Genomic DNA, 13,408 nt, shown 5'->3' with positions numbered 1-13,408 from the left:
ATATTGATACAAATCTCAAATAAAGATTATAAAATAAAAAAGGAATTTTAGGAAAAAAATTTGGTTGCTCCTACACCATACATGCCATATGATGATTATTAAAATGGCAAGCATGGATTTTTTTTAAGATTGATACGTAGAGACATAGAGATAAATAGGTAGGTTCTTATCTATAAAAGCACTGCCACACAAACTTGAAAATACAAAATAATACAAATGTTCTAAAGGTTAAGAAAACCTAAACATGTCTCTTTTTAATGTCTAAATTGAAGTGCAGCAAAAACCTATCTGATGGTGTGACTGCATTGTTAGGAAATTTGGTTTGGAAACTTTTGGAAAGTAATAAATTACTGGGCGAAATGCTCACTATCCATTATGTTGTCACCTGAAACAGAGTCAATCAACTTCTTCAGCAAAGGAACAATGGGTAAACTAATAAAGTACAGGTTAGTCACCACGTATTACAACCAAGTGTGATTTCGTGAAATAACAGGTCTTAGAGTACGTCAAAGTCAGCTATGCTCTTCAGTTCTTGCTTTGAAGCCAACCTACCTTGGGAATCCTTTTATCAGTAAACACAGACAATGGGTGTCTTTGTTTTCTCAAAGTTTGTGTCACCAGTTGTATTAGCTAGGGCTGCCAGGACACAAAGTACCACAAACCAGATGGCTTCCAAAACCAGAAAGGCATCGTCTCACAATTCTGGAGGCTGCACGTTCAAAATTGAGGTATGGGCTGGGTTGGTTCCTTCTGAGAGCTGTGAGGGAAGGATCTGTTATGGCTTCCCTCCTGGACTTGTAGACATATCACCCTGTTCTCTGTCTTCACGTCCACAGGATATTCTCCCTTTGTGCACGTCTACATGTCCAAATTTCCCCTTTACGTGACACGAGTCGTATTGGATTAGGACCCGTCCTAATGACCTCATCTTAACTTAATTACATCTGCAAGTACCCTAGTTTCAAATAAGGTCACATTCTGAGGTACTGGGTGGGGGGGTTAGGACGGCAACATATGATTTTGAGGGGGGAAGGGGGATGCAATTCAACCTCTGACACAAGTCTAGGACAGGTTAACAATACGGTAACTCTAGCAGTACATGAAGCAAGAGGGTGACTGTGTTAAAGAACTCTGTCTTTCAACGCAAGCTTCTCAATGAATTGCTGAAGTGGTGCCAACTCTCATCTATCAATCAAACTGAACTCTTGAACCAATAAAATAAAGTACTTAACGGACACGTTATGGTGGGCCTTTTCTGGCAGCTGCGTCACAGAATCACAGTGCTGGTAAGAAAGATGGGCAGTCAACTTTGAACAGATGCTTTAGAATAGTATTTACCACCGATATAAGACTTGGGGGAAATGCGACACCAATCTTAGAAGGAAAAAGAGTTGCACAATCCAGTTCATCCTGAACTCAAATCATCAAAGGGTCGAAATATTTCGGAGCAGAACGTGCGCCTCGTGTCAAAATTAGCACCAACTTCCTAATGACATTCCGATCTTGGACCTGCAGCTGTGACTAGACAGCTTGTTTCAGCGCAGAGTTCTGATCTGGTTGAAGAAATCCACAGTGTTAACTGTCCTCCACTCACTCAGGTCCTCTTCCTGAGGACAACATGACAGCTCCCTTCACGTTCCCACTTCCTACGGTGCTTCTGCAGGTGTTACGTGTTCGTACTGATGAGCTCCTTCGGGGATGTTCTTCTTGGACTTGAACGTATGAGAAGAATGGCTGCTGAAGAGGAAGCTCTTTTCTTCTTGAGGGTGAGGGGAGAGGTGGGGGAGGGAGAGGCCATTAGACTGCAGTGCTTGCTTTGTACTCAGAGGAACCGGGAGGGGGAGACAGTCCTCAGTCTGCGGACAGCAAAACCCGGGCAGGCGCTGCTCTGAGCAGGGGTCAAACTTGGTGCAAACACCTGGGTTGCTTCCCCCACCTCCCCAGACAGGAAGATGGACCCAGCTACGTGGCACAAGAAAAGGCTTCACTTACATTGCCATTATAATGTTGGACGCCAATCAAGTACCCAAACAAATAAATAGAGAGTTGTGAACTGTGCTAAATTATATGAAGGGAAAGAAAGAAATTCTCTAAAGAACCCCAATATCCACAGCTGTAAAATACGGAAATGTGCTATAGGTCTCAAGGAGCAAATGAGAAAATCCATGGAAAGCAGGTGGCACAGCATCCGGGGTTCAGTAGATGCTCAATAACGTGAGCTCTTTTGATATGACTGTGATTCTGCCCTGTAATTCCAGCCTCTAATATCTTCTACATTGAAACGTTTGCTGATTTATAGTCATGGATCCCCCTTAGGAATTCATAGTCCATTATTAGTGTTTACTACAGTCCATTCACCAACTTGTTAGTCTACCCTTCCATAAAGAAGAATGGAGTGTATGGGGGTTCTATGTCACAATACGAGCATGGATAGCTTCTCCCTCTGCACACGAATCACAGCGTTCTATGACCGCTATTGCCATCAGGCAGAACTGACAAATTACGTGACATTATTGGTACTGTTTTCTGCCGAGACACTAGAAGTTATAATGTTTACATCATGCAAAGATCAGACTGACATCTAAGTCATCCTTGCCAGTTTCTGCTCTCAGTTATTTACTCAGGTCTCTTCGTTTTTCCAGTCATCCTGCAAAGTCTTACTATTTTGATTTACTTCAGCCTGATGCCCATCTTTCCTCCACTTGGAAGGCACGCTTGGCACGGGGTGCTGGGAGGGGGGCTGCTGTCACGGGCATCCTCTGTGCCATTGCAGGAGCATCCCTGTGTGACTGGGAGGGACCGGAGTGGCCGGCTCTGAGGACGAAAGAATGGAGTTTCCCTCCAGAGTGGAGGGCGGGGTCAACCACGGGCTTGTGCGGAGATGTGTCTCTTGGTCTCCTCTGCTGTCTACCTCTGCTCAAGAATTTGCAGGCAATAAGCAGGTCAGAGAGTCATGCGATTTAAAACTTTAGGCCTGCAAGGGCTCTGAAGTCCATTTTGTCAACCCCCTCAAAGTCCACTTAGATCCCTTCTGTAGTATCTTCATATCAAGAGGCCATTCAAGTACATCTTTCCCCTTAGAAGAAGGAGCATTCCATCTATTTGAGGAGAACTTTATGAGGAATTTTAGGCGCTGCCTTAATTAAGTGGGATCAACATGTACTTGAAGACCTGTATAAACTCTCAAGCAGAATTTCAATTTAGGGAAAGATTCTCCCGGTCTGTCCTAAAACTGAAGATGGGACTCTATCTCCTAGAGAATAATAACACTAAAACAGTAAAATAATGATAATAGCTAAATTTATTAAAACTTTAATAAGTGTCACCGCTGCACAGTGAAAGGTGAAGTAAGCCCTTCACGTTCTGACTCGTGTAATCTCGGCAACGCATACCCGCGGGACGTACCGTTATTCCCAGATGGGCAAGCTGAAGCTTGGAGAAGTTGCAAAGGTTGCTCAGGAAACTATGACGGAGGCCACATGATCACTGAGTTTTCCCCAAAATAATGCTGTCTATGTATATACTCCTCTGGAGTTTACACACTTGTTTGGTTTTCGCTGTTTCCATTTGATCTTCCTCCTCACATGCTCACGAGTCTGCTCCAAACCTATCTTACCTGCCATCTACTTTTGCACCTTTCACCAGAGAAACTGGAAAGCATTATCTTTAGAATATTATCTACATCTTAGAAACAAGGAATTCGAGTCTGGGCCTAAATGCTGCCTCCATAATCTGTTCTGGGCCAAAGCAAGTTTGTTATCCAGGTAGATGGGGGTTTGGATGAAGACGCCAATCGTCTCCAGTCTTCCCAAGAAGCCCTCCACGTGGTTAGTAACTAAGACCCTTAGCATAAACCCCTGTCCACATCCCCCTCTCCTCGCTGAAGTCACAGTGAAGCCAGGCGGAGCCGGGAGCGGCGAGGTTCCTTCCTGGCCACTAGAGGCCAGCAAGCCACTGCCCAGAACCTCCGAGCTGGAGTGCCCTGCTTCTGACATCATGAGGCCGGTTCATTCAAAAGGAGGAGGATGTTGCTAGAATGTTTTTAAAAGGAAAACGTCCCCTGTACTTTCAGTGCATACTACTGAGAGGCCTCTAGTTTTGAAGGCTTCGCGAGACTTCCCAGAATGTAAGTCTTAAGGAAATTAAACAAGCAGAGAAAGTGTGTCTCTGTGGTGTCCGTCCCTGCACCTCTTCCAAAAGCCCTATGCTGTCCGTTCTATCATAATGCTTTATCTCCCCCACCCAGTTAGCTATCTGGAACAAAACACAACTTGAACTGTTCTCTTTTTCTCCTCTAATAATTTATTTTCTAAAAACAGTAACGTCCCTCCTCTTCTTCACTTCTCCTCAGGTTCACACCCTTTCTCTCCCCCTTTTTCTCTCTATTGCTCACTCCTCTCTTCCCCTCTCTGTTGCACTTCTAGGAGGAAATAAGCACTCCGTGACTAGATAATCCACTCTCACAGTTTCAACTACCACCTGTGAGCTGATGTCTTCTAAATCTGTTAGCTCTGGCTGACACCTCTCCTGCAAGCCTCAAAGGTCTATTTCTCACTGACTGTTAGTCATCTGCACGTGGGTGGGTCCCCAGGACCGCAGCTCGACCAGACTGAACACTAGACGGCACTGTGTGAAATAATCCCAACAACCACAAACATATTTGCAAATATCTGCATATGTAGAGAATATCTTTGAAACGATACACAAGAAACCAATAAAGGAGGCGGCCCCCAGCGCTTGGAGCACTACAGCCAGGGGACAAGGTTGGAGAAAGGCTCACTTTTCTCTACGTGCCTTTCGGACCCTTTGGATTTCATATAATGTGCATGGATTACCTATTAAACAATAAAGGGAATTATAGAAACATTTTAATGTTTACATCTTCTAGAGTTTCACCAAGCCCATTGTTCTCCTTCTGCCACGTGCTCCCTGGGTAGATAAACTGACTCTCAGTTTCGACTACCAGTTATGAGCTGGGACTCCCAGATCTGTTATCTCTCTTATCTGTTATCCCCTCCTTCGAGCTTCAAAGTTCCATTTCCCACCGTCAGATATTGTCCGTGGGTATGTCACCAGAACCTCAAACTCAACGTCTCCTGCACCCCGTTCACCATCTTCCAGCTACCTGACCTCGAGGAACGCCCTCTGTAAATCCTGCTGAATTGAAGGATGATGACCCTGCTGCTGCTCCTCCTGAGTTGTCAGTCCCAGCTGCCAACAACCGTGGTCTCGCCCTGCACCCGCCAAACTGGGGTTCATTCCTTCCCTCCCCAGATCCACCCAACCAGCCAGCCAAACAGCCCGGCCCCTCCCCTCCCCTAAAATATGCCTCAGATTCAGCCCATCCCCCCCATTTCTATTACCCTCCTGTAGGCCCTTATCATCTCTTTCCTGGGCTTCCATGCTCCCTCCCCATCTGACTTCCTTCTTCCAGGCCTGTGCTTTTCCAAGTCCCCCCCCACACACACACAACTGCCCGAGTCATGCATGTAAGTGTAAGTGTAATTTTTTTTTCTTCTTTTGCTGCACCGCGCGGCTTGGGGGATCTTAGCTCCCCGACCAGGAATAGAACCCGGGCCCCTTGCGGTGGGAGCACGGAGTCCTAACCACTGGACAGCCAGGGAATTCCCTGTTTCTTTACTTAATTAATTTTTTTCTGTAAGTGTAAGTCTAACAGCATTGCTCCTTGCTCACCCCTGGGGGGCTCCTGTACCAGGTGAGGAGGCCCCAACACAGCACCACACTGTGTCCTTGTCCCTCGCCACCTGGCCTTATCCTTCCCCACCTGGCTTTGCTGACCTGTCCGGCTTCATCTCCTCCCATTTCTGGACTTATTACAGAAGTCGCGCAACTGTCTGCGGTTTCGCAAGCGTCCTGTGCTGTTCCGCCCTGACACCTTTGTTTATGCTCCTTGCTGAGCTCAGAATGCCCACTCCTGACCCCCTTCGGCTTCCCTTCATCTTGGCCATCTCCTCACCATCACGTGAGACTCACACAAAGACCTAAGGAAGGAACGTGGGATAAAGATGTCCTGAGACGGCGAACGTTGAAAACTGTGAGCCTCGCGCCCAGTCGTAACATCATTGACAAGGGAAAGCAAAAGGATCATGATCTCCAGCTAGTTTAATTCAGTGGTCTAAGTAACCGATCTAGAATTTCTTTGAAAACAACATTAACAATCTTGCATGACCACTGGAAGCAATGAAAAGGAGCAAGAGACAACTCAAGTTTAGGCTGCATCATGTCTGGTCACCCAACCACAAGCATATGAAAGGTACTGAGGAGGTGCTAAGACTCCACAGAGTCCCCCGTTGTCATATAACATCTGCCAACGACGTTAATTAACTCTACACTTCACAGTGAATCATCTACCTTCAGCATTTACCCTCCTTTTAGACTTGGGAACAAGCTAATGAATTTGAAGTGCAGGCAGCAGAATGAAGATGTGTTTTTGCCTCTCAGAAAGGCTCCTTTTACATTTCGAGGGTCATATCTTGAGTTTCAGGGCAAGTCTGAGTTCACTTAGTGCAGAGAAAAAATATGTCAGGATCTGGATACTACAGATTTCAGTCATAAAACAAAAGCACCTTGAGTCTTGGTGTAAGTCTGCAGTGATAAAGATGCATAGTGGGGAAATTCCCAACATCCAAGGGGTCTGGATCAAATAAAACTGGGGCTGAATCACCTGTGGTGATGAGGGAGAGATATGCAGATCAGAAGCATTTGAGATTTTTACATCTCACTAATGCCACTAAGTAGCCCAACCTTATCAGAGACACTATCAGGAAAATTCAGAGTCTGGGTTAGCTTTTGCCTCACCTTTGCGGCACATGCCAAGAATCAGAGAATGGACAACAGAAGAATATTAACCACAAAGAGTACCTGTGTGCTACAGTTAAAATAAACTCAGGTTCACTTCAATTCGTTCATTCATTCATTCAACAATACTTATTAAATGCTATGTGCAAGAATTTGGAGTAAGATCACTCGGAAGAGGGTGACGACATATCCGTGAAACACTTCTAAATTAGCCAGTCTCTATTTTCCAAGGAATCTGTGGAGAGGTGTTGTGAATGAGAGGAAGTAACAGAATTAAATCACATATCTAGTCAGGAATGGGGGCATCCAAGTCCCTCTCCTCTGCTCTCATGTGAAGGTAAGTTACAGCTACAGAATAAAGGAACACAAGATATACATAGATAGGTATGGTGCCATACATCCAAAGGATTTGGGACAATCTCAATTTTAATATCCTTTTCCCTTATCTCGAAGAGCATGCTTGTATTTGTCAAACCACACAGCCCAAGTTTGACTTGGGAAGTACAGCTAGGTTGGCAGACACACAGAGAGGGCATCTAATGACCTGCTGGTCCCGTGAGGAGAAGCACAAAAAGAGAGCAAATTAAAGGCTCCCTGAGAAACACTGAATTTGAGGATCATGAAGGCAAAGATATGGATGGCTCTGAATACAGGAGAAGACGGAGCCAAAGGAGCTGGACAGGCTGTTCTCAAGAGTGGAGCTCCTTAGAAACATTTCTTTGGTATTGAGAAAAAGGTGAAAATGTAAAATAATAGAAAGAGAGAATGAAGGAAGCTCCTTCTGAACTTTTCTTGAAGGTCAAGATAATTTGATAATTTACAAAAAGACTTGCATTAACTCCGTCTTCCCCATTTTGGAGCTCTAATAAGCTCTGGTATAATTTTTTCTTTCTTTCAGAGAACAAACCACACTAATCTTGGAAAATGGTCACAGATCTTTTTTAGTGTAATACAGGTATTGCTGAAACACAAATAGATAAGCTTGGTTATACAGGGAAATCTAGTCATTACAAGGATTTTTTTCGAGGTTAGATATATTCTGGGAATATTGGCTGGGTCTGGGGATGGACTGCAAATGAGATTTCTATAGACCAACTCTTCTTCATTCTCTCGTCCAAGGTCGAGTAGGCTATTCTGAGTCAGAAAATCTGGGTTGGAACCTGGTTCTGCCATTTGCTGACTGTTAGAACTGAGACAAGAAATTTTAAGCTCTTTGAGCCTAATATTCGTCATTCACAGAAAGGAAACAAGTCCTTCCTTGAAGAGATTTTAGAAAGTTTAAATAACCTAAAATACCGTAGTAAAGTGCTCAGACCATGATAAAAAGATATATAGGTGACAGTTATCAGGACTCTGTTTACTAACTCTCTCTGGTCTGTTTGCCATGGTACGGGAGGGAGAGGGTTCTACAAACAAACAAGGAAGAACGCTTGACCAATGAGCTAAAAAATCTATTACACAATGGTAGGAGAACTGACTTTCAATAATCATATACCAGAAATTTTCCTTACACCTGGGTAACACCAAATTCTATTTAAAATGCCAATCTCAACTGTTTCTGCTATTTGACTTTGACCCCTCTAATAAAGATTTAGCATAAATAGATAGAATGACAATCTTCAGTAAATGGGATAGAAATGTTTTATCTACCAAGTTCTTTACTGCCTAACAGTCTTACAAATAGGGCCAGAGATAAAGTTACCATGAAAACCAACAGGATGTTCAGCATTACCTCCTGGATATTACTTGTGTGATATTCTTGCTGTAATCTTATCTTAGGTTGTCACCAAATGTTTCCTGAATCCCCATCAAATATTCATACTGTGCCAGGTACTATCAGGGACACAGTGATGATTACAGCACAGGCTTTGCCCCAAAGGCGCTCATCATCTAGCGAGAGGGAGGCAGTGGTAGCGATTGACAAAAAGGCCACAGCTGTGGAAGAGTTTTCTGAAAAAGGTGCAAAGCGTTCTGGGAATATAAGCAAAAGGTAGGTTGCTTCCAACTGCAGACATCTAGGAGGGTTCTCTAGGGAATTATTTGAACAAGGTCACGGACGATGGGGAGGACTCCATTGTCAGAATGACAGTAAAGGGATGGGGTTAGCAGCAAGGCTGAGAAGCAAGCTTGAGCTTGACCCACAAAGTGGATGAGAGCAGGATGCATTCAGAAACAGTAGCTACAACAGCATGGAGTTGTATAGAACGCAGGGAGTAAAGAAGACAAAGTCGAAAAGGCAGGTCAGGAGAAGACTGGGGAAGGTTTTAAATGGCCAGCTGAGAAGCTGGGGTTTTTTCCTAGCTGCAGAAATCCAATGAAGGAAGAATGCCATGCTGGGTCTTGGTTCTGGAAAGATGCACAATTAGAGTCAGTATAGAGGATTTATTGGCGGGGTGAGAAAGAGACTAAAGGGAAGTCAACCAGATAAGGAGCCCTGGCCATAGATCAAAGGTATTAAGACCTAGAAGGTGGGCAGTGGCACAGAAAGCAATGGATGAATGACACTCTGCTTTTTTGTCTTGAGATGACACACTCCTTGAGTGCACCAGTCTCAGATATACTTTGTTGCTGAGATTAAGAGACTTGGGCTAAACTGAAGAAATGAAAGTCCTTGAATGTAACTAATTTGTGCAACTGCTCCTTTAAAGACTTGCCTGCTGGTCACTATCTGGAGAAGACACACTGAGACAGAAGTGACCGTGTGCAGGGGCCTCCCTGGTGGCGCAAGTGGTTGAGAGTCCGCCTGCCGATGCAGGGGATACGGGTTCGTGCCCCGGTCTGGGAGGATCACATATGCCGCGGAGCGGCTGGGCCCGTGAGCCATGGCCGCTGAGCCTGCGCGTCCGGAGCCTGCGCGTCCGGAGCCTGTGCTCCGCAACGGGGGAGGCCACAACAGTGAGAGGCCCGCATACCACCAAAAAAAAAAAAAAAAAAAAAAAAAAAAAAGAAGTGACCGTGTGCAAAGATTTGCTTAACCAAGGGACCTGTGATAAAATAAATGTAATACAAAAGTCCAGTGATTTGCATGGTCCCAACATCACACATCTTTTTTTACATCTTTGTCCCCTCCGCCGTCACTCTGCATTTTCTTTAGTCTTTTCCCTCTTCTACAATTTCTGCTTTCCCCCCCAACCCCGGCCCCGCCCCGCCCCGGCCTTGCGGTGTGCCTCGTGGGATCTTAGTTCCCTGACCAGGGACTGAACTCACGCCCTCGGCAGTGAAAGCACTGAGTCCTAACCACTGGGGCGCCAGGGAATTCCCAATTTTTGCTATTTTTATGTAAACATCTTTTGCAGGTGATGTTGACAACTGGTTGTCCCTAATTCGTTCCCCAATATAAATGAGCCAGTGAACCTACTTTTTAAAATGCTTTGAGGGACTTCCCTGGTGGTCCAGTGGTTAAGACTCCGTGCTTCCAATGCAAGGGGCGTAGGTTTGATCCCTGGTCGGGGAGCTAAGACTGCACGTGCTGTGCGGCGCAGCAGCCAAGAAAATATATTTAAAAAAATGTTTTGAGATTCTTAATGTAAGTGTCCAAACCCATGTAAAAATCACAAAATTATGAAATGAAATGACCAACCTTATTACTTAGACTCTATTCTCAGAAATAAAACCAAACATTCTCTAACACATGCAACAAATCAAATATCACCATTGGCACTTTTCCTTTTCACACCTAACATGTGAGCTCTTAATTGCACTATTGCATTCATTTTCTCCTTTCAGGTAACAAAAAAGTGAATCTGTGAATGCAGCTACACAGATCCCTTTAGAAAGCAATCAGACATAGAATGACTCTAAGTGAAGACTCCGGGCACTTTCCTATGTGTATAAATGCATGCACTCTGCATACCAGTGGCCAAACCAGGAAGAACATTCACTGGTTTTCTTCCTCAGGATCTGTTAGGATTCCTTCTAGCCCCCATCTTTACTCACTCTCTAAGGAATTCAAGATCTGGGCAGCAATGCCAGGCTAGGGGGTCAGCAGGGACCAGGAACCAAGGAGTGTATTTAAAAACAGAAACATTGGGACTTCCCTGGTGGTGCAGTGGTTAACAATCCGCCTGCCCATGCAGGAGACATGGGTTCCAGCCCTGGTCCGGGAAGATCCCACATGCCGCAGAGCAACCAAGCCCGTGCGCCACAACTACTGAGCCTGCGCTCTAGAGCCCGCGAGCCACAACTACTGAAGCCCACATGCCTAGAGCCCGTGCTCCACAACAAGAGAAGCCACCGCAATGAGAAGCCTGCGCACCGCAACAAAGAGTAGCTCCCGCTCGCCGCAACTAGAGAAAGCCCGCGCACAGCAACAAAGACCCAACACAGCTAAAAATAAATAAATTTATTTATTTTTTAAAAAACCAGAAACATTTATGTGTTTGACAATTAATTAGATCTTATTTTCTTGCTTTTAAAGACAGTTTCATAATGTTAAAATGTAGTCTACCATTCTACTGGTGATAATTCAAAGTCCTTCTTGCTCACACTCTCTGACATAAATCATAGCAATATTTTCTGATCTGTCTCCTAAACCTAAGGAAATAAAACTAAAAAAAAAGGGACCTAATTAAACTTAAAAGCTTTTGCATAGCAAAGGAAACCATCGACAAAACAAAAAGACAACCTACTGAATCAGAAAATACTTGCAAATCATATGACTGATAAGGGGTTAATATCTAAAATATATAAATAGCTCACACAACTCAACATTAAAAAAACCCAACTAAAAAACAGACAGAAGGGACTTCCCTGGCGGTCCAGTGGTTAAGACTCTACGCTTCCAATGCAGGGGACGCGGGTTCGATCCCTGGTCGGGGAACTAAGATCCCACATGCCGCACAGGCAAAAATTGAAAAACATAAACAAAATAAACAAACAAACAAACACACCAGGCAGAAGACCTGAATAGGCATTTTTCCAAAGACAAAATGCAGATGGCCAATAAGAAAAGCTGCTCAACAGCACTAATCTTCAGGGAAATGAAAATCAAAACCACAATGAGATATCACCTCACGCCTGTCAGACTGGTTGTCATCAAAAAGAACACAAATAACAAATGCTGTCAAGGATATGGAGAAAAGGGAACCCTTGTACACTGTGGGAGGGAATGTAAATTGGTGCAACTACTGTGGAAAACAGTATGGAGGCTTCTCAGAAAACTAAAAAGAGAACTACCATATGACCCAGCAATTCCACTGGGAATTGCTGGGACATATGGTAAAAAAAAAAAAAAAAAAAAAAAAAAAACAAGCCACTAATTCGAAAAGATACATGCATCCCAATATTCATAGCAGAACTATTTACAATTGCCAAGATATGGAAGCAACCTAAGTGCCCATCAACAGATGAACGGATAAAAAAGATGTAGTGTGTGTTTGTGTGTGTGTGTGTGTGCGTGTGTGTGTGTACACACATACATACATACACTCATACGATGGAATGTTACTCAGCCATAAAAAAGAATGAAAGTTTGCCATCTGGGGCAACATGGATGGACTCAGAGGGTATGCTAAGTGAAATAAGTCAGACAAAGGCACATACTGTATGATATTATTTCCATGTAGAGTCTAAAAAATACAACAAATCAGTGAACATCAGAAAACAGAAGCAGACTCACAGATATAGAGAACACACTAGTGACACGAGTGTTTACCAGTGGGGACAGGGAAGGGGGGTGGAGTAACATAGGGATAGGGGAGTAGGAGGTACAAACGATTATGTATAAAAGAAGCTACCAGGATATATTGTACAAAGGGAATATAGTCAATATTCTATAATAACTATAGATGGAGTATAACCTTTAAAAATTGTGAATCACTATATTGTACACCTGTAACTTAAATAATACTGTACATCAATTATATTTCAATAAAAAGTGCTTTTTGTTCAAATTTTCCATTGAATTTGGTTGGTCCATTTACATGCGTAAGTGAAAGAATCACAGAGATACTGGGACACAACACTGACAAGCAATAGTTGATAAATAGTAAAATATATATTAAGGGCTGTATAATACTTTTGCTATCAAGCCAATCGAGGTGTTCACTGATCCATGCCATTCTTGGTGTTGACTAGGAAAAAAAACTCCAGCCAGTCCTTAATACATAGAGTTAATATGTTCTAAGAGGGAGGGGGCAGTCAATGTAACCTTTTTCCCTAACAGAAAGTGCCCTTTCAGTAACCCATTTGAACATTTAAAACTCTTGGAGGCAAGATGGTAAGGACAATTAAACTGCAGATAAATGAGTGCCTCATTCAATTACTGTTTGGATTGGAAAAAGAAAGAAAGAAAGAAAGAAACAATAAGGTGACTGTTTAAAAGGAGAGCAAACAACTCTTTCCTTAGAGCACTCATCTTGGGTGACAATGGGGCAAAAGGCTTATACCCTGGGAGGCAGGCGCACCCCTGCCTGGAAAACAGGAACTCTTTAATACAGAGGAGTAAATTATTTCCTAAATGCATTGATCTGAGCTTCTAAAAAGTCTGCTTATCGCCAAGGTAGAAGAACTTCATTTTGTTCTGAATGAAAGGATAAAGCTCTTTGTTTCTGGTTAGAGATCATTAAGATGATACTTTAATATTCTCCTC

At 43.6% G+C, this 13,408-nt stretch overlaps 1 pseudogene; it reads right to left on the bottom strand.

Moving 5' to 3' along the window:
- Positions 1-1,121: 1,121 nt before the first annotated feature.
- LOC132481722 (MOB kinase activator 1A-like) lies at positions 1,122-5,259 on the bottom strand (annotated as a pseudogene).
- Positions 5,260-13,408: the final 8,149 nt, after the last annotated feature.

The sequence above is a fragment of the Mesoplodon densirostris genome, chromosome X (assembly GCF_025265405.1).
Source record: "Mesoplodon densirostris isolate mMesDen1 chromosome X, mMesDen1 primary haplotype, whole genome shotgun sequence".
Taxonomy (NCBI): domain Eukaryota; kingdom Metazoa; phylum Chordata; class Mammalia; order Artiodactyla; family Ziphiidae; genus Mesoplodon; species Mesoplodon densirostris.
Note: the sequence above shows the minus strand (reverse complement) of the source record. Positions and strands in the feature narration are given on the sequence as shown.